At 42.7% G+C, this 18,953-nt stretch overlaps 1 protein-coding gene across 5 annotated transcripts in view; it reads left to right on the top strand.

Moving 5' to 3' along the window:
- The first annotated feature begins 28 nt into the window (after window positions 1-28).
- The window catches only part of LNX2 (ligand of numb-protein X 2), an 80,826-nt gene continuing 61,901 nt past the window's right edge, over window positions 29-18,953 (top strand). For 2 of the 5 annotated variants that reach the window (XM_042988585.1, XM_042988270.1), the window contains exon 1: window positions 1,257-1,435. The gene's annotated coding sequence lies outside the window, so the exon portion shown is untranslated. Of the gene's footprint in view, window positions 79-1,256; window positions 1,436-1,527; window positions 1,784-1,866; window positions 2,364-18,953 lie in introns of those variants that run through there. The other 3 variants (XM_042988455.1, XM_042988388.1, XM_042988517.1) reach the window with 3 other exon arrangements.

Below are 18,953 nucleotides of genomic sequence, written 5' to 3'. Positions count from 1 at the left end.
AGGAGGGCGGTGGCGAGGTCCGAGTTGCTCACCTGGAGTTCCCGGAGCTTAGTCTGTCCGCTGAGCCAGCGGGGAGAGGTGGGGTCGGGCTCCTGTCCCCTCTCGAGGCCGAGAACCGCCCGTGGGCGCTTGGGTTCAGCCCTCGGCACCTTACCCCAGGTGATGGCGAAGGGGGCGGGGCCTTACCTGTCGGCCCCCAAATCACCTTCCTTCTTAGCGCGGAATCGGGCCTTTAAGATTTGCCGCTCCACCCGTGTTACTCCCTGGCGGGACCCCAAGCCAGGAGGGGGTAGGGGGGTGGTGTTCATGGGATGGCAGGTTTAAACTATAGTTGATCGATACACCTTGATGAATTTTACAACAGAATAGGATGGGTTTAAGTCTGAGTTTGCGTCATCCGGGACCTTGCGGCTGCACACCTCAAATGGGTCAAAGGACAAGCGTTCGTAGAGGAGAGTTTGGAAGGAAAACTGCTCTTCTCCCCCCTGCCCCCGCCCTTTCTCTCTTAGGATCTTTCCCACACTTGGAATACGTACGCCCTCCTTTGCTTTGCACTTCCTTTTCCTTTTACCCTTTTAGCTTCATAAACCTCCTTCACCTGCAGAACCTCCCTCTTACCTTTGTTCCCAGGTGCTCTCCTGCCTCCGCCTCGGCAACCTTTCACCACCCAGACTCGCTCCCCGCCCTCCTTTTTCCTTTGTACCTCTCCTCTCTCTCTTCTCCGCGGGTGTTCTTCTTCGCCAAAAACCCTTCTCCCTTCTTCGATCTCCTACTCCCCTCGCCTTTCTCGGCCCGGTCAGCCCCCCTGTCCCTACCACCTTACCCCAGAGTCCTCTCACCCCCGACACACCTATATTTCTGCTTTCCTGCGCCACCTGTTCTCCTGCCCCCAACCCGATTCCCCTAGGTGCTCACTGCCTCCCCCCAGCCGTTCCACTCTCCTCGCGGCGGTCCGCGGTGAGCGCAGAGGCACTTCTTGAGCGTGTCTTCAGCGGGGGGATCAGGCGAGCGGCGGGGACAGCCGAGACCGGGTGGGGGGAGGGCCAGCGGCGAGGGCGGAGTGGGCTCACTCTAACCCGGGAGTGACGGCCCCGGCCTGGCCCGCCCCCCGAGCTCTGGGATAAGCGGAGTTTCTCTCTGGCCCGCCTCCTCCCCGCCCTACGCTGCCGCCCATTGGCCCAGGCGCGTGTCGGGTTGGGCCGCTCGGCCCCGGCGCTCGCCCCCGGGAAGGCAGCAGGGGCGGTTGAGAAGTGAAGTCTTGGCCAGAGTTTGCTTCTTGCCAGGAAATCCGCGGTGGCGGCCGTGGCGGCGGCGGTTCCCCGCGTAGCGGAGGCCGACTGGCTCCCGGCTCCCTCGGCGGGCCGCGGAGAGCGGAGCTGGCGCTGGGCTGCGGCGTCAGGAGCCGGCGCGCGCCCCGGGCGGCCGCGCTTTCCCAGTGAGTAACTTTGCCCTGCCCGCCTGGCCCCGCGCCCTGTCGCGGGTCCCGGGCAGCCGCCTCAGGTGCGGGCGGCGGCGGGGTGCGGGGCAGCGCCGCGCCGGGCGAGGCGGCCGACCTCCGCGGCTCTGCTCCTGGCTCGCCCGGGCTGCGGGAGACGTGGACCCGGACCCGCTGTGGGGCTGGCCGCGCTCGTCCGGGGAGGAGGGGACGGCTTGTCCTGCGCCGGGCGCCCGCCGCCGGCCAGGCGCCTGGGAGAGGCGGGAGGCCCCCGGCTGTTGGCGTTTGGTGGTTCCGGCCGCAGTGTTGCTGATCCTCGCGTCGTTTGCTGTTTTCAGGAGGGGAGAGGTGGGCATGAGTTTCTTATTTCGTGTGTGTGTGTGTGTGTGTGTGTGTGTGTGTGTGTGTGTGCGCGCGTGTGCGCGCGCGCGTTGTAAATGAGAGTGGCACTAACTGCCTTGCATTGGATCTTGTTCTCCGGGAAAGGAATAGGGAGAGATACCCACCGTCCCGGCCTGTTGCCTACGAATTCTCACCTTTCCCTTGAGGCTGGAGCGGGTGGGACATCACACGTCTCCGAGGGGGTAGTTTCAAAATGTGGATCTCCATTTGGAAGCAGTTGCACACAAAGCACCGTTCAGGAAAGACATCACTCGCTTTCAAAGCTTTATGCCATATGTTTCAGGCGAAGGACTTTTGACGAACGCAGTGTTTCTTGTGATGTTTCAGTTTGCAATTAACATTAGGAATCAAGACGTTCGTATCTGCCAGGAGCTACAGTACAGTCGGGCATGGGCTTAACTGTATAGATGCTTCTCTTTAAATCACAGAAACCAGAAGTTGAGCGTAAAGCAGTGGCAGAAGACAGTTGTGAACTCCGATTTATGGGGACTGCCTTCACTTTAAGAATTTCACGTTCTCGCAAGCGGTAGGACTTATTTGTCAATTGGCCTTCGTCCCAGGACAGGTTTTGATTTTTTTTTTTCTTGCACCTACTGTGACGCAGCACTGATGAAGTTGGATCTCAGTAGATCAATTTATTTTCTTTTGACACATTTGATTCCCACCTTCACAGTCCTTTAGAAAATGGAGTTTGATCTAGTATCTGTTTTGGCCAGTCAAAGCTTTGTTGAGCCTTGGAAAACAGAAGTTTTGCCTCTTTATCTTGAAGTCCCACATGTGGGTTTTCCCAGAGGGGTAAAATGTAGGCCAAATCAGAACTGAAGTACAATAACACTACTTTTAATTTGGCCCCCTTGTGTATTAAGGTTCCTAGTTCGGTGTCTTGTTCCTCTCTCCTCATCAGGTTGGAACATTTTCATTCTTTATTCGTTCAGCACATGATAGAGTGCCTACTGCCTGCTAGACATTGATGGCCGGGGTCAGTTCTTTCCCTGAAGGTGATCACGGTCTTATTTGGAAGTCGATCCATACCTGTTCCACTATATTTTGAACACAGTGCTGTGGGGACTTACAAAAGGGAGCATTTCTGACTGAGGTTTGCTAGGGAAGGCCTCATCTAGGCACTTCTCCTTCACGTTGCTGAGGAATTTTGCCTGGTACATTCCAGGCAAAGAGACTAACATGTAGGGTGTTGCTTTATGAGATCCACAGGGAGTCTCTGGCTGAGGAACGCAACATTTGGGGCTGGGGTAGTAGTCAGGGGTTGGTATATTACTCCTTTCAGACGACTCAGCACTTTGCCTTGATTACAGTAGGCACTCAAGCACTTGTTGAACTGACTTGAACAGAGACATAAAGGGTTCTATATGCCAAATTAAGAAAGTTGGACTTGATCCCCTCAGTGATACAGAGCTGCTAATTTTAAGTAGGAGAACGTGTTGATAACATTTGTATTCCAGAAAGATATCTGCAGCCGTCTGGAGGATGGTGGGGGTCCACATGGGAGACAAAGAGGGAACCGTTACACTCTAGGGGTTAAGGGCTCAGGGCTTCTCAGTTCGCATTGCCTGGGTTTGAATCTGGTTCTGTCACTCACTCCGTAACCCCTTTCTTTTTTAGGTTTTTCATTTCATAGGGTTTGGGGGATAAAAGGGGAAAAAAACACGTATGTTACTTAGAATAGTGCTTGGCACGTAGTGAGGATTTGGTAGATGCTAGCTAGCTGTTACTCTGAAGGCAGTGGAGCAGAGGAAGAGCTATCATGGTGTTGAGGAGGTTTATTTGGTTGGATTAGGTAAGTGACTAGATGTGATTAATAAGAGAGGATTCCTAGGTCTTTTGACTTGAGTCATTGGAGTGTACTGGTTAAGCTGGCCGTGGAGTGGGCACAAGAGCTGAAGTCCATTGCTTACCCTGTAGAATTCCCATCCTGAGCTTTGGTTTCCTAACATTTAGGAAATGATCACAGTACCTGTCTAGTAGGGTTTGAGGATCAAGTGAAATTACGCACGTAATGCCCTTGGCAGACTACCTAGCATGTTACAAGTACTCAATAAATATTAGTTGTTCCTTTAGCGATGACGACACGAATGAGCTTGTTTCGGAATGGTGGGAGATACGAGAAGGAGCAGTTAAAAGCAACTGCTGGTAGAAATGGGGAAGAGAAGATAGCTAGTTTTAGGCCAGTCCAGTGAGGTGCTAATGAACGGTTGAGATATCTGTGATGAAGATGTTGGATAGATGTGCTGGACAGGAGCTAGGAAAAGAATGGAAAAGAGAAAGAGTTGACACAAATCCTTTGTGGGTGTGGTTAGCTTTTTGGAAGATTTGGGGAAAAGGGAGGCATTTATAACACGGCGGTGCCAGGAGTGTGGATACTGTGTATTAGGCATCTCTATCCTTTTTTTTTCTTTAATTATTTTTATGTTTATTCAGTTTGTGTGTATGTGAGAGAGAGAGAGAGAGAGAGAGAGCTAGCAAGCGAATTGGGGAGAGGCAGACACAATCCGAAGCAGGCTCCAGGCTCTGAACTGTCAGCACGGAGCCCAGTACGGGGTTCAAACTCACTAAACTCGAGATCTTGACCAGAGGTCAAGTCAGACGCTTAACCCACTGAGCCACCTAGGCGCCCCAGGCATCTCTATTCTTAAAATGCATTTTGGCCACAGTCACAGGGGAACTCCGGTCTCTTATACTCTGGTTGGCTCTGTGTCCTTCTCTCCTTCCTCTTTCTTTTCTAATCGCCCCCCCCCCCCAAATTAAAATCTTTTTTATCATGCAGTGTCTTTTAACTTTTCTTTGTTTATGGGGCTAAAGTTCATTCAAGGCCCACCTTCCTATATCAAAGTCCAACAAGGTTTCTAGAAGAATCAAAGGACTTGTTTCATAGGTTCCCCTCAGGAAGCAGTGTTGATTGAAAAAAAATGTGTGTGTGTGTGTAATTTGACTTGCAAAATATACGTATATACACACACATGTATTTTACATATGCATGTATATGTACACATATGTATATATTGAATGTTGAATTATTGTTGTAGAAGATTTTGCTAGGCCTAAAATGACCCTGTTACAGGGCCTGGGAAATTTACAAAGAAAATCCCTTTTAGTTTTCCTCTCCTATGCCTCTTTTCCTCAGAAAGTGCAAAACAGCAGAAGAATCTGTGATTATGTAAGTTTTTTCACTGGTGGAATTCAAAGAAATAACTGTTTTGTGTATTAGTCTAACAAAAATTTATTGAGGGAAATTTTTTAAAAAGCAAGTGCTCATGATATACATCACAATAATTGTCACCGAGTTAGTATGTTTTTAAAGAGGCAGGCATTGTAGGTTCTGTTCTTTAGAAAGTATGCTTCAGATGAGCAAGGATCCCGTCTGTTTTGCTTATTGAGCAGTTCCTAAGCGCTCAGAATCATAAACAGTAATGTATGCATGAATGAATGAAATGGATCCGTTGGCTTTGAAATGTCTTGGCTCACAGATTTCTCTGAACCTTTGGAACAATCATTGGTCAGAAGGAAAACAAAAGAGGGAGTTGAGCCAGCAAGGAAGCTTGAAGCGGTTCGTGTACCCACGGGAAGATGGGGCAACTCTTAACAGAATGTATGGCTCTTCTGATTCAGTGATTTTAGTACCTACTGCTGTAATTATTGACATGAGTCCTTCCTTTTTCACATTTTACTTTGATTAGTTGTGAAGTGTGGGAGGGAGGGACAGACTTTCGCAGGGTTATTGCTTGGTTCAGAGTTGAACCGAAATAGCTGTGTCATAACTTTGTCCTCTCTTGGTTATTAGCTGAACTCCGGAAGTCTTAATTAGAAAAGCTGAAAAGATAAGAGTCTTGTGGGCAGAGAGGGTTTAAGCATAGCTTACACCTTTATCTTTCCAGCCTCAAGATTTAGGCTATTATTTCTGACAACCAGAATCCCTCAGTGGAGAAGTTATGTGTGGGAAAAAAATTTTTTTTCAAAATTGGGGTAGGAAAAACAAGAAAGAGAAAAAAAAATGCTGAAGATAGGCACTAGGCAAGTAAAAACGATATGCAATATATATACAAGTGTATATGTAGCATATATATTTGTTTACTATATGTAAAATACAATAAACAATCACGTGTCCACTTAAAAAGCATACCAACTTCCATATGTAAAACAAATGAGGTTTTAATTTTTCCTCTTAGAGTTCTTTTAAAATAACAAATTGCCCTAATAGGGCAAGTGTATAATAGGAACCGTTGTAAAAAATGTGTATATCCAAGTTATGAGGACCTATATCTCATGTAAAATAAAGTCACTACAATAAAGTGGCTACAATAAAGCTTCTAAAGGCTCAGTTGGCTATTACTTTGTTTTATAGACAAAAGTAAGTCTGGGAAATAATTTATATCCTTTCCGCCACCCTCTTGTACCTCCAAATTGGGAGTTTGGCTACCAATCTAAAAAGTTAGTGATCATCAGAGTTCTTAACACTGTTCAGTCAAACTACATAATTATTGAGCAAATAAATTGGAGTCCTTCACATTTATCTTTGCTGTGTGACCGTTGCCACTTTTCTTTCACATGATTTTAACGTTTGAACTTTGACTTTCGACTGTATTCAGATAAGCATACTTGATGTGATCAGCACTGGGCTGTATGGGCCACAGAAGATCATCTCTGCCCTTGTACAACTTAAAATCTTAAAAGATATTCAGTCAAGTTATTAATCATCCCAAGCAGGGTGTCTGATACCTTTGACTTCTAGTACCTTCGCTCAGCGCCAGTGACCTTCACTTCTACTGTATTTTAACATTATTCCAAACTTGCCACGTTAGAAATCTTAAGTGTATATATCCTGTTCTCTGACCACAGCTTCTCTCCTCTCCTTCCAGCTTTCTCACACCCACACTCTATACTGCAGTGCCCTTCCTCTTCGCAGAGACCGCTTGCCAGTCTCTTCGTTCCGCCCCACCTCCCGTACTCCGTTGTATTAACATCTGTTGGCCTGGAGGTCTTCTCTGTCCAGTTTGGAGTCCCTTGTTAAGCACCTGGAATATGCTTTCAATGCCACCTCTGCCTCTCTTGAACTTGTTTTTGTGCTGTGCCTGCCAGATCATGTCCCAGTTCCATTCGCTCTGCCTTCTCTCCCTGAGTTGCTTTGGTAACACCAATGAAAGGCCAGGCTCTCCATGCAGGTGACTGGCTCTCGGACCCCCCCCCCCCCCCCCCGGTCAGTTGTGTTTATTTGGCACCGACTGAGTTCTCGGACACTGAGCTGAGAATGTTCCCTCGTCGCTTACCTTCCAGAGGAGATGCACATTCATCAAGTGATGGCACTCGCTGCGGTGACAAAGTACGCTAAGCGCTTTGGAGGAAGAGTGTAGGGCTATGTAGTCCGATACTGTGGTCACTAGCCCGTGTGGCCAGTCTAAATGGAGATTTGCTGTGTGAGGCACACACCAGATTCTGGAGACTTAGCCTCCGCTTAAGGTGAAATATCTCTAGCTTTTATATTGCTTACATGTCGAGATAAGGTGATAATATTCTGGGTATATTGGGTTAACTAGAATATTAAAATAATTCATTCACTTGTTCTTTTTTTCTTTCTGTTTTTTTTTTTTAATGTGGCTACAAGAACATTTAAAATGACCCGTGTGGCTCACACCCTGTTTCTGTCGGGTAGCTCTGCTGTAAGGTGTCTTCTGGGGATAAAATGAGGGGAACCAGGCTCTGGGGAGCTCGATGTTCCGGAAACGGTCCCCGAGGAATTCGTGTCTGAACAGATACCTGGCTGAGTAGGTGTTACACAGGTAAACCCTCCTCAAAAGAAGCAGTCAGAGGTGGACAGACAGCCCTTTGAAGGAGGACGAGAAGACGGACGAGAGAGCTAGGAGAGAGAGGCCTGAGATGAGGCCAGGGAGGGAGGCAAGGCCGGATCACGTAGGCCTTGTTGGCCCTAAGTAAGGACTCCGTTCTTCATCCCTCATGGGTTGTTCCAGACCTTCCTCATTGACCAACCCTTTTGTCCAAGCCCCACTTCTGCAGTCTGCAAGTAGTCTGGCCACCTCATAAACGATCTGGTTTGATCTCTCAGGTTTCTGTCCTTCCCCTTCCCAGCTGATGTACGTAAGTCTCAGATCTGTGGGAGGCTAGCTTTTCCACACGTGTTCTTGATCCCATCCTTCAAAGTCCTTCTCAGGAGAGGCTGTCTTTGGTTAACTCCCTTCTGTGTTTAATCCCTTTCCCCTGCCGGCTTTTCCATATCAGCTTAAATACGCTCTAGTCTGAAACCTTTAAAACAGAGCTCCACTGACATCCCCCTCGAGTTATTCTTCTTGCAGAATAACAAAATATTTTGGGGCGCCCGGGTGGCTCAGTCGGTTAAGCGTCCAGCTTCGGCTCAGGTTGTGATCTCACGGCTTGTGAGTTCAAGCCCCGCGTCGGGCTCTGTGCTGACGGCTCGGAGCCTGGAGCCTCTTCAGATTCTGTGTGTCTCTCTCTCTCTGCCCCTCCCCCACCCCCATTCACACTCTGTCTCTCTCTGTCTCTCAAAAATAAATAAACATTTAAAAAAAATAATAACAAAATGTTTTTTGTTGTTTGATGTTATATTTTATTTAAAACAATATTTTTAAAAATGTATTAACATGTGGTCAACATAAAAGTAAGATATTTGACTTCTTTTCCTATTAAGTATTTGGAATCTGGTTATATTTTACCCTTGTAAGTAGCATATCTCAGTGCAGACCCTAAATTTTCAGGGGCTAGAGTAAAAGGAATCTTATCAAAATAATAATTTAACAAGAGTGTTTTATACTGCTTCAGTTTTTCTTGCGGCAAAAAATAACAGAACCTAAGATTTGCCCCCTTAACCATTTTCAAGTGCACAGTACCACAGCAGTGTTAAGTATATTCATACTGTTGTACCAACAGAGGTCTGGAACTTTTCCATCTTGCAAAACTAAAACTATACCCACTAGACAACAGCCCCTGTTTCCTCCTTCCCTGACCCCCCCCTGGTTTCTGTGGATTTGGATACTTTAGATACCGCATAGAGGTGGAATCCTACAGTATTTGTCTTTCTGCGACTGGTTTATTTCACCTAGTGTAAGGATCTGAAGGTTCGTCTGTGTTACAGCATGTGACAGAATTTCCTTCTTTTTAAGATGGTGTAATATTAATAACATTGTGCCTTCCTCTGTTGATGGATATTTGGCTGGCCGCTATCTCTTGGCTGTCGTGAATAGCGCTGCATTGAACATGGGTGTGCAAATATCTTTTTGACACCCTGCCCTCAATTCTTTAGGAATCTGATTCTTTAAATACCAGAAGCGGGATGGCTGGATCATAAGGTCATTCTATTTTTAATTTCTTTAGAACTCTAGACTGTTTTCCATAGAGGCTGTGCCATTTTACCGTCTCCCCAGTAGTATGTAAGGGTTCCAGTTTCTCCACATCCTCACCAACACTTGTTATTCTGTTTTGTTTTGTTTTTTTGATTATAGCCATCCTACCAGGCATGAAGTGACAACTCATTGTGGTTTTGATTTGCATTTCTCTGGTAATTAGCGATAATTAGTGACGTTGAGCATCCGCTAGTTATGTTGTTGGCCATTTGTAGCTCATCTTTGGAGAAATGTCTGTTCAAGTCCTTGGCCCATTTTTTTTTTTTTTTTTTTTTTTAATGAATGATGTATATTTGGAGAGTAGCTAGTTGGTTTTTTTTTAATTTTTTTAATTTTTCAATATATGAAATTTATTGTCAAATTGGTTTCCATACAACACCCAGTGCTCATCCCAAAAGGTGCCCTCCTCAATACCTATCACCCACCTTCCCCTCCCTCCCACCCATTGGCCCATTTTTTAATTGGACTGTTTGATTTTTGTTGATTTGTAGTAGTTGTTTATAATTCTGGGTGTTAGCCACTTATCAGATATGCTATTTGCAGATATTTCCCCTGTTTTAGGTTGCTTTTTCACTTCATTATTGTGTCCTTTGATGTGACAAATGTGATTCTGTGTCCCATTTGTCCGTTTTTGCTTTTGTTGCTATAATTTTGGTGTTGTATTCAAGAAATCCGTGCCGAATCCACTGTCCTGAAGCTTTCCTCCTGTTTTCTTCGAGGGGCTTTGTAATTTTAGGCCTTTAATCCACCTGAATCAGTTTTTGGATATGGCATAAGATAAGGGTCCAAACAAACTATTTTGAACATACTTCTGAGACTTTGCATATGGAAACAAGAGGAAAAGGTCTGAAATATATGGAATCGTTTTAATTCCATATATTGAATTGAATTTAATATATGGGGGGGATTGATGTGAGTAATTAGGCCAGGAGACGGTTCTCAAATGGTAGTGTCATATTGAGTCACCAGTATGGAAACGATCAGTAGTCTAGGACTAGCTGTAGTAAAAGGTAAAATGCCTGGGAAGAAACCAAGTATCCGAATGCAGGTGATTGCATCCTCTGTCTCTTTATTACAAATGTGCGATGCTTGTGGTCAGTAGGTGCTGAGCCTACCTCGTCAGGCCATTCTGTCAGAGCCGTTTAATAAGATTTCCAAAGTATCCATAACAATTAGATCTCATATGAAATATTTATTACCCTCATTAATTTTTCTAATTTTAGGCTTTGTGCTTTCATTATAGATGAGATACACTGAGACTTCAATAGACTAATTTCAGAGTTTGTTAAAAATTAAAAAGAATTTTTCTAGGTTTCTGACCTTTTCTTTTTCCAGATATTGAGTACATTTGTCAACACATTTGAATAATGTTTTCCACCTTTGAGAGGTATATAGCATTAAGAAAGCTTTCAGGATTTATGCTGTGAGTCTGGATGTTTTTTAATCCTCTGGTAGCTTTTTTCAGAAAGGACTAAAAAAAAATTCAGTGACTCTATTTTGCACGATACAGAAGGATGAGAAAATCTGTTAAACATCAAAGTTAACTTTCAACTAAAGTATATTGTGTTAACTTTTTTTTTTATTGTAAAGAGTTTATGTGCTATGAAGTTGTTCAGTCTGATTTTAGTCTTTCTAAGTGTGACTATGTGACTGAATTTTCTTTATTTATAGTTTGGGTTTGCCAGAGGCAATAAATCAAGCTTGGTGCTAGAGAAAGCAAAGTAGATTATTAAGTAGTTCTTAAAATGTTTATTCATAGTACACCATTCTTTATGTCTCCATAAAAAATTACTCTTCTGGTTACTTGAACCTTTTGAAAAGAAAATCGTTCTGTTAATAAAAAAGAAATTGCTCTTAAAGTACACTAGGGTTTATGAAAGGATATCTTTCTGGAAGATAAAGCTTATTGTTTTTAAAAATAAGATTTCTAGGGGAGCCTGGGTGGCTCAGTAGGTTAAGCGTCCAACTTCATGGTTTGTGAGTTTGAGCCCCACATCAGGCTCTGTGCTGGCAGTGTGGAACCTGCTTGGGATTCTCATTCTCTCTCTCTCTCTCTCTCTCTCTCTCTCAAAATAAATAAATGAGCTTCAAAAAAAATAAAAATTAAAACTTTAAAAATTTGAAAAATTCTGGGGTGCCTGTGTGGCTCAGTTGGTTAAGCACCCCACTTTGGCTCAGGTCATGATCTCACAGTTTGTGGGTTCGAGCCCCGCATCTGGCTCTGTGCTGACAGCTCAGAGCCTGGAGCCTGCTTCAGATTCTGTGTCTCCCTCTCTCTCTGCCCTCCCACACTCATGCTCTGTCTCTCTCTGTTTCTTAAAAATGAGTTAATGTTAAAAAAGTTTTTTAATTAAAAAAAATTCTAATTCATGTTAAAAGTGGTGATATGTCTGTTTTAAAGAACATTTTTAAATCTGATAACTCCTAGGAAGCAAACAGTACATCTATTTGATTTGCCTTGTTGCATACATTAGGACATGGGGGCATAAGGGTACATGCGGTTTCCTTTTCCCTTCTAACACTGTATTTTTTTTTTTATAATTACAGAAATGCCAAATATGGAAAATTTAGGAATTCCTATACTATGCAAAGAAAATGGAAAATGGCTAGTAATGCCACCAGTTACAATTCTTTTAAAATCATTTATTCAAATAGTTGAATATCTATTCTGTTACTTGTGTACCATTCTAGATATTTGGGATATGAAAGTGAATTATAAAAGTTCTTGCTCTGAGAAGTTAAGACTAGTCAGATTATAGTTTTATTACTGTTACCATATTTTGATACAAATATGATATCTAAGTAGTAAAACTTAAGTATAGAGAGTTTTGTGGCAAGGCGATAGTTAGTCATTATTACTATTATTCATTCATTATAGGCGAAGGATAGTCTCGAGTGAAAAAATAGTTTCAGCGTTTTTGTGATTGTGCCGGTCCTGAGATAGTTAAGTAATGATTGTGTATTTCCCCTGCCCTCCCTGGATATTTATCGAATGCCTGTTGGGTGCCAGGCAGTGTTCCGGATGGTGACCATATAGCAGTGAACAAGACGAGTGGGGTCCCTGTTCTTAAGGAGTTTACGTGCTGTGGGGGCAGGAGGAGAGAGAAACAATAAACAGGTAAGCAGCTTAAGGAAAAGAATCATGACAAACGCCAAGAAGAAAACAAGGTGGTGTGGCCTGCTCTCAGTGGCCTGGTACACAGGTGACTAAGATCCGCAGCTGGTTGTCACATCTCCTCCCCGCCATTAGTTTGTCTTCTCCATCAGGAAAACGTCACTAATACTCGCAAAGAGAAACAGACCAAACGGTGGCATCCCTGCTTCTTGCCCTTGGCCTTTTCCTTCCCTGGACATTTCCACCCAGTGAAATTGCCAAATAGCAAAAGTAGGAAGGACTTTAGAGGTCAGAAGCAAGACATCTGGAAAATCGTTTCTCAGATCACTTGGGTCTTCACGAAGCTGAGCGTTTGTACGGTTTGTACCTGTCAGTATCTCCCAGCGCTTACTCTTTGTATGTTCTGAATTCACAAAAACAAACCCGACCAGTTATTAGGAGGGAACAAGGGCAAATGATTTTTATCAATCCTTATGGAATTTGCAGTTTTATCATAAAGCTGCTCCTGTCTCTTCAGAAAACCATCATCTGTGTTACCTCATAAAGAACTTCTGATTGATAACATAGTGACCAAGTATCTTTACAATTGATGTGTAAGACTTTTGTGCCCTGCTTTCTCTGGTACATAAGAATTTGGAATGTGACTCATGACTCATCAGTTGACGTTGCGGTGCATTTTTAGAAACAAAGAAGGCCACGGCAGATTTCCCTTAAGCAGCAATAGTGGAAGTAAATACAAGAAAACACAAATGTGTCTGTCTTTGTGGGTGTTGTTACAGTTGGATGTTGAATTGATTCTTAGACACGTATTACAACACTGGACGTTTCAATGAGTTTGAACAGAATTATTATATGTCTATGTGTCTTGCAATAAAATTCTATTTTTATTATGTGGTAACTGCGTGTCTCCCATTTTTATGGTATGAACTCACTTTGCAGATAAATACAATACTTAATATTTAGGTTTGTGTTTTACTTACTTATTTTTGAAACATGGAGATGAGGCAGTGAAGAAAAAGCATCTTGGGCACAATACTTCATTTTTAGTGCCCCATAAAAATCATCATTTTTGTCGACGATGTTGTGTTTGCTTACTTTGCCTTTTAATTTCATCATGTATGTAAGAACCAAGCTGGGCCACGTTCTGCTTCTACTTTATTTCCTTCTGTACATGCTTCTGCCTTCGTATACAACCACACACATGAAAGTCAGTCTGCCTGGGAGCACCCGGCTGGCTCAGTGGAAAGGGCATGTGAGTCTTGATCTGGGGGTTGGGAGTTCGAGCTCTTCATTGGTTGTAGAGATTCCTTAGAAATAAATAAATAAATAAATAACCTTAAAAAACAGTCAGTCTGAACAAATAGGTACTTCATGAAAAACAAGCCTCACTCCTACTCCTGTGCCCCAGCCACTTAATTCCTTCAGAGTTGACTACTGTTACTTTTTTGTATATCCCTCTAGACATATTTTGTGCATATAAACTCATGTATGTATCTATATGGACAGATCTTTTTAGACACATACTGCTCTGTACCTTGATTTAAATTAGCTCAAAATTTGTTTTAATCTGCTCTTCTTTTTGAAATTCTGTTTTTAATGTGTTTGGTCATCTCACCTGAATTGTATTACCTTAAAAAAGTCTTTATCTCTTGAAGAACAGTTATTACCATGCAGGGATTTTTCTCAGTTGGATGGATGGATGGATGGATGGATATATATAAAGGGTTATTTGGCCTTTTTTATTTTGTTTTGCATGGAGCCCAAACCAGGACTTGAACTCATGATCCTGAGATCAAGACCTAGGTACTTAATCAACTGAGCCACCGAGGTGCCCAATTTGGCCTTTTTTAAAACTATAAATCATGACCCTGTTGTTTACTCTTTTTTAAAGGGATAGCTGAACATAATAAAAATTTAGTCGTCTTGATGATAACTTAAGGGAAAATGGAACATTTACTAGGTTCCTTTGACCTGACAAATATAGATATGCAACCATGGAAAAAATATCTATTTAGTTCACTTTAAATTTTGCTGAAAAGCTTGGTTATTAGGGAATACAGTAAAACCTTGGTTTGTGAGCATAATTTGTTCCAGAAACCTGCTTGTAATCCAAAGCACTTGTATATCAAAGTGAATTTCCCCATAAGAAATCATGGAACCTTAGATGATTAATTCCACAACCCATATATATTCATGTAAAAATGATTACAATACTGATATAACATAATAAAGAATACAAAATATAAAGAAAAATAAATTAACCTGCACTTACCTTTGAAAACCTTCATGGCTGGTATGAGGGACACAAGAGAGAGGAGGGTTATTGTGTAGGACGACTTTGACTATCACTACCGGAATCACCGCTATCTGTTGGCTCCCTGGCATCTTTTTCTGCACGGGGCCGTTGTCTATGCTCGCATGGATGTTGAGTACAGTACAGAATTCATACACTCTTGTCATACACTGTATATAATGTAATTGGCAATAAGGCACAGAGGAAAGGGTCTACGTCTGCAGGCAGCCTCACCTAGAAATGGAGCTAAGCATCCCTAAGCCTTCTCTTGCCTGGAAAAGCAGAGGGCCACCCATAGGTGCTTTGAAGGGACAAAAAATACTCTAGTGCCAGTTGTGGGCACCTTCTGATGTTCTGAAAAATCACTGATTTCTGCCAAGCACCACGGCCTGAGACCGAGCCTCCAAGCACGGGAGGTGATCCCCCACAGTCCCGCAGCAAGAAAGAGAAGAACCATTGGTGCAGTTGTGATCACGTGACATCCGGCGTCATGTACTACTCGTATTGCAAGACGTCGCTTGTTTATCAAGTTAAAGTTTATTAGAAGTGTTTGCTCGTCGGGGCGCCTGGGTGGCTCAGTCGAGTAAGTGTCTGACTTCGGCTCAGGTCTTGATCTCGCGGTTTGTGGGTTTGAGCCCTTCATTGAGCTCTGTGCTGACAGCTCGGAGCCTGGAGCCTGCTTCGGATTCTGTGTGTCTCTCTCTTTCTGCCCCTTCCCCACTCACACTCTGTCTCCCTCTCTCTCTCAAAAATAAACATTAAAAAAAAATTAAAAAAAAAAGTTTGCTCATCTTGTGGAACACTTACCGAACAAGTTATTGCAATCCAAGATTTTACTGTATTGTAGTGTAAATTATGCTGAATTAATAGTTGTTTAACAAATCTGCTTGCCAGTCAGAAATGTCTCGGTGCATTTTACAGTGTTCATCAATTCTGCAGATTGTACTGTTACTATATTAATGTTTGTAGTGGGCACTCTTAGAGTATCTTTCATTTTGAGAAGTGTTGAGTACATCCATTTTATTCTACAAAGGGGAAGGGGAAAGACGGTCTTTTCCTTGAGTTCAGTTAGAATATGATATTAGAGGGGCACCTGGGTGGCTCAGTTGGTTGAATGTCTCTGGCTCTTGATTTTGGCTCAGGTTCATGATCCCAGGGTTGTGAGATTGAGCCCTGTGTCAATTTTGACAATATTCTACTAATCCACCAGCATTGAATATTTTTTCATTTATTTGTGTGTTCAGTTTTTTTCATCATTTTCTTACAGTTTTAGTTATATACAGGTCTTATCTTCTTGGTTAGATATATTCCTAAGTATTTTTTTTTTCTGATTTAAATGGGATTGTTTTCTTGATGTCTCCTTGATAATTCATTATTAGTATATAGGAACAAAACAGATTTTTGAATATTGATTTTGTATCCTGCAACTTGATTGATTTTGCTTGTTCTGACAGTTTTCTGGTGGAGTCTTTAAAATTGTATATATAAAATATCATGTCGTCTGTATATAATGACAGTTTAACTTCTTCACTTCCAATTTGGATGCCTTTTTTTTTTTCTTGCCTAATTGCTCTGGCCAGGACTTGCAATACTGCATTGAATAAAAGTGGCAAGAATGGGCATCCTTGTCTTGTTTCTGATTTTAGAGGAAAAGCTTTCAGCTTTTTACTGTTGAGTATGATGTTAGCTGTGGACTTGTCATGTATGGCTTTTGTTATGTTGAAGTACGTTCTCTCTGTGTCCCCTTTATTGAGAGTTTTTATCATAAGTGGATGCTGAATTTTGTCAAATGCTTTTTCTGTATCTATTGAGAGGATTGTGTGGTTTTTACCCTTCATTTTGTTGATATGGTCTGTCACACTGATTGATTAGTGGAGTTCAACCGTCCTTGCATTCCTGGAATAAATCCCATTTGATTATGACGTAGGATTCTTTTAATGTGTTGTTTGATTTGGTTTGCTAATATTTTATTGAGGATTTTTGCATCTATGTTTATTGGGGTTATTGTCCTATAATTGTCTTGCAGTGACATTGTCTGGTTTTGGTAGCAGGGTAATACTTGCTTTATCAAATGAGTTTGGAAGTGTTCTGTCCTCTTCTGTTTTTTTGGAAGAGTTTGAGGAGATTGGCATTAATTTTTCTTCAAATGTTTGGTAGAATTTACCAAACCATCTGGTCTTGGACTTTTGTTTCTTGGGAGCTAGTAATTGCTTCTTTGCAGAGATTGGCTACTAGAAAGTGTATTTCCCTTGATGTTTGTCATGGGCTATCAGTAAGGATTCTGATTTTACTGTTTTATCAAATCTTTCTTGTAATAATAGGTACCGAGTGAGATGTTTCCCTACATGGGTTGTGTATTTATTTTGTATGATGTTTTTGGACAAGGAATTGCCCCCCCATTAAAATTTTATTTACAAAATGGCAATTTAGGGGACTCCTTCATGGTTCAGTTACTTAAGTGTTGGGCTCTTGGTTTCAACTCAGATCATCATGTCACGGTTCATGAGTTTGAGCCCCTCGTCAGGCTCCTGGCTGGCAGTGTGGAACCTGCTTGGAACTCTCTCTCTCCCTCTCTCTCTTTCCCTCCCCCATGTGCACATGCACACTCTCTCATAAATAAATAAGTAAATAAATAAATAAATAAATAAACAAACGAATAAATGCAGTTTAGGTACAAGCATAAGAAAATGGGTTACTGCAAAAAAGATTCACTTCTTATAGCTTAAACAATGTTCCTTTTTTTTAAAGTTTATTTATTTTGAGAGAGAGAGAGTGCATGCACCCACACACAAGCAGGGGAGGGGCAGAGACAGAGGGGGCGAGTGAGTCCCAAGCAGGCTCCAGGCTGTGAGCCAGACACAAGGCTCAAACTCATGATCATGACCTGAACCGAAACCAAGAGTTGGACACCTAACCAACTGAGCCACCCACCCAGGCACCCCACTTAAATTTTTCTCCATAGTGACCCTTTGAGCCTTAGGTTTTCTTTTTCTTTTTTCTATTTTTAAAAAACTTTATTTGTGGAATTTTAGAGTTTTTTCCACGTTTGTATTAAAATAATTAAAAAATAGAACATTTGATAATAGACATTCATAGAAAATCTGGAAAGTGGACAAGAGTAAAAAAAAATAGGTGTAATCCCTCTACCAAATATATACGTGCTTGCTCTGGTGCCCATTTATAATTGTCGGACAGTCTTCCTAATCTCCAGTGAAACGTATGATGAGTGAAGTTGATGACATTTTTCATAGTCCCCAAGGACATGCCCTAATTCCTCCTTACCCTCTTGTTTCTTATTTCCTTGAAAGTGCCTCAGCCTGTATAGCAAAGCTTTCGTTGCAAGTTAGGGAGATATTTATCCTGCCATTTTCAGCACTGTTACCATGTGTATCTTTTGCAGCCATGGGGATGAAACCTGTTGAAATAAAGAGGAGAGAGAGCGACCAGAGTTGAGAAAAGCACTTCATTTTGCAGAACACATTCAGTTTAGGGTGGCCACGTAGAGCACTTGTTCGCTGAAGGGCATTTGCACGGCGTGTGCAGCTGACTCTGCTCTGCCTAAGGCTCCGCGGCCACGCTTGCTCTCCTTGTCTGCACCGTTGCATCGCATGCCAACAGCATGTTAACTGTGCTGTGGGTTTTTTTTTTCTTTTTATCAATATATATGTTTTTAGTAAGGAAACGATTGCAGAAAACAGAAGCAAATCTGTGTTTGGCAGGGCGATACCAAGAAGATGTGTGTATTAAAATTGCATCAGGACATCAGCCTTTTGGTGGAGGAATACTAAGTGATAAGTTCTGTAATGGCATCACTTGCGTGGGCATATGCTATGGGAAGTGGTCATAACATATCCAAGTGGTGATTTGCTCTTGTTTCTAGGACAGTCTTGCTGCTTTACAAGCTAATTCAGAATATGCAGTTGTACCAGTGGCACAGTTGCGTTTTTGTTTTCATTTTAAGCGGTGGCATCAGATGCTCTTCTTGTCCCCCTAGAACTTAATTGAAAGTTCCAAAATGAAAATATGTTGGGACAGGCGAAGAAATTCTTTCAGTAATAGAAAATAGGAATTATATTAAAAACTTTTTTATATGTTTATTTTTGAAAGAGAGAGAGACAGAGACAGAGACAGAGCGCGAGTGGGGGAGGGACAGAGAGGGAGGGAGGCACAGAATCTGAAGCAGGTTCCAGGCCCGAGGTGTCAGCGTAGAGCCCAGCATGGAGCTCGAACCCACGAACCACAAGATCATGACCTGAGCCAGAGTTGGACGCTCAACTGACTGAGCCACTCAGGTGCCCCAGGAATTATGTCTGAAAGGGAGAC

This window comes from Panthera tigris, chromosome A1, assembly GCF_018350195.1.
Source record: "Panthera tigris isolate Pti1 chromosome A1, P.tigris_Pti1_mat1.1, whole genome shotgun sequence".
NCBI classification, from domain to species: Eukaryota; Metazoa; Chordata; class Mammalia; order Carnivora; family Felidae; genus Panthera; species Panthera tigris.
The sequence above is the reverse complement of the archived record's forward strand: the minus strand, read 5'-3'. Positions and strand labels throughout refer to the sequence as shown.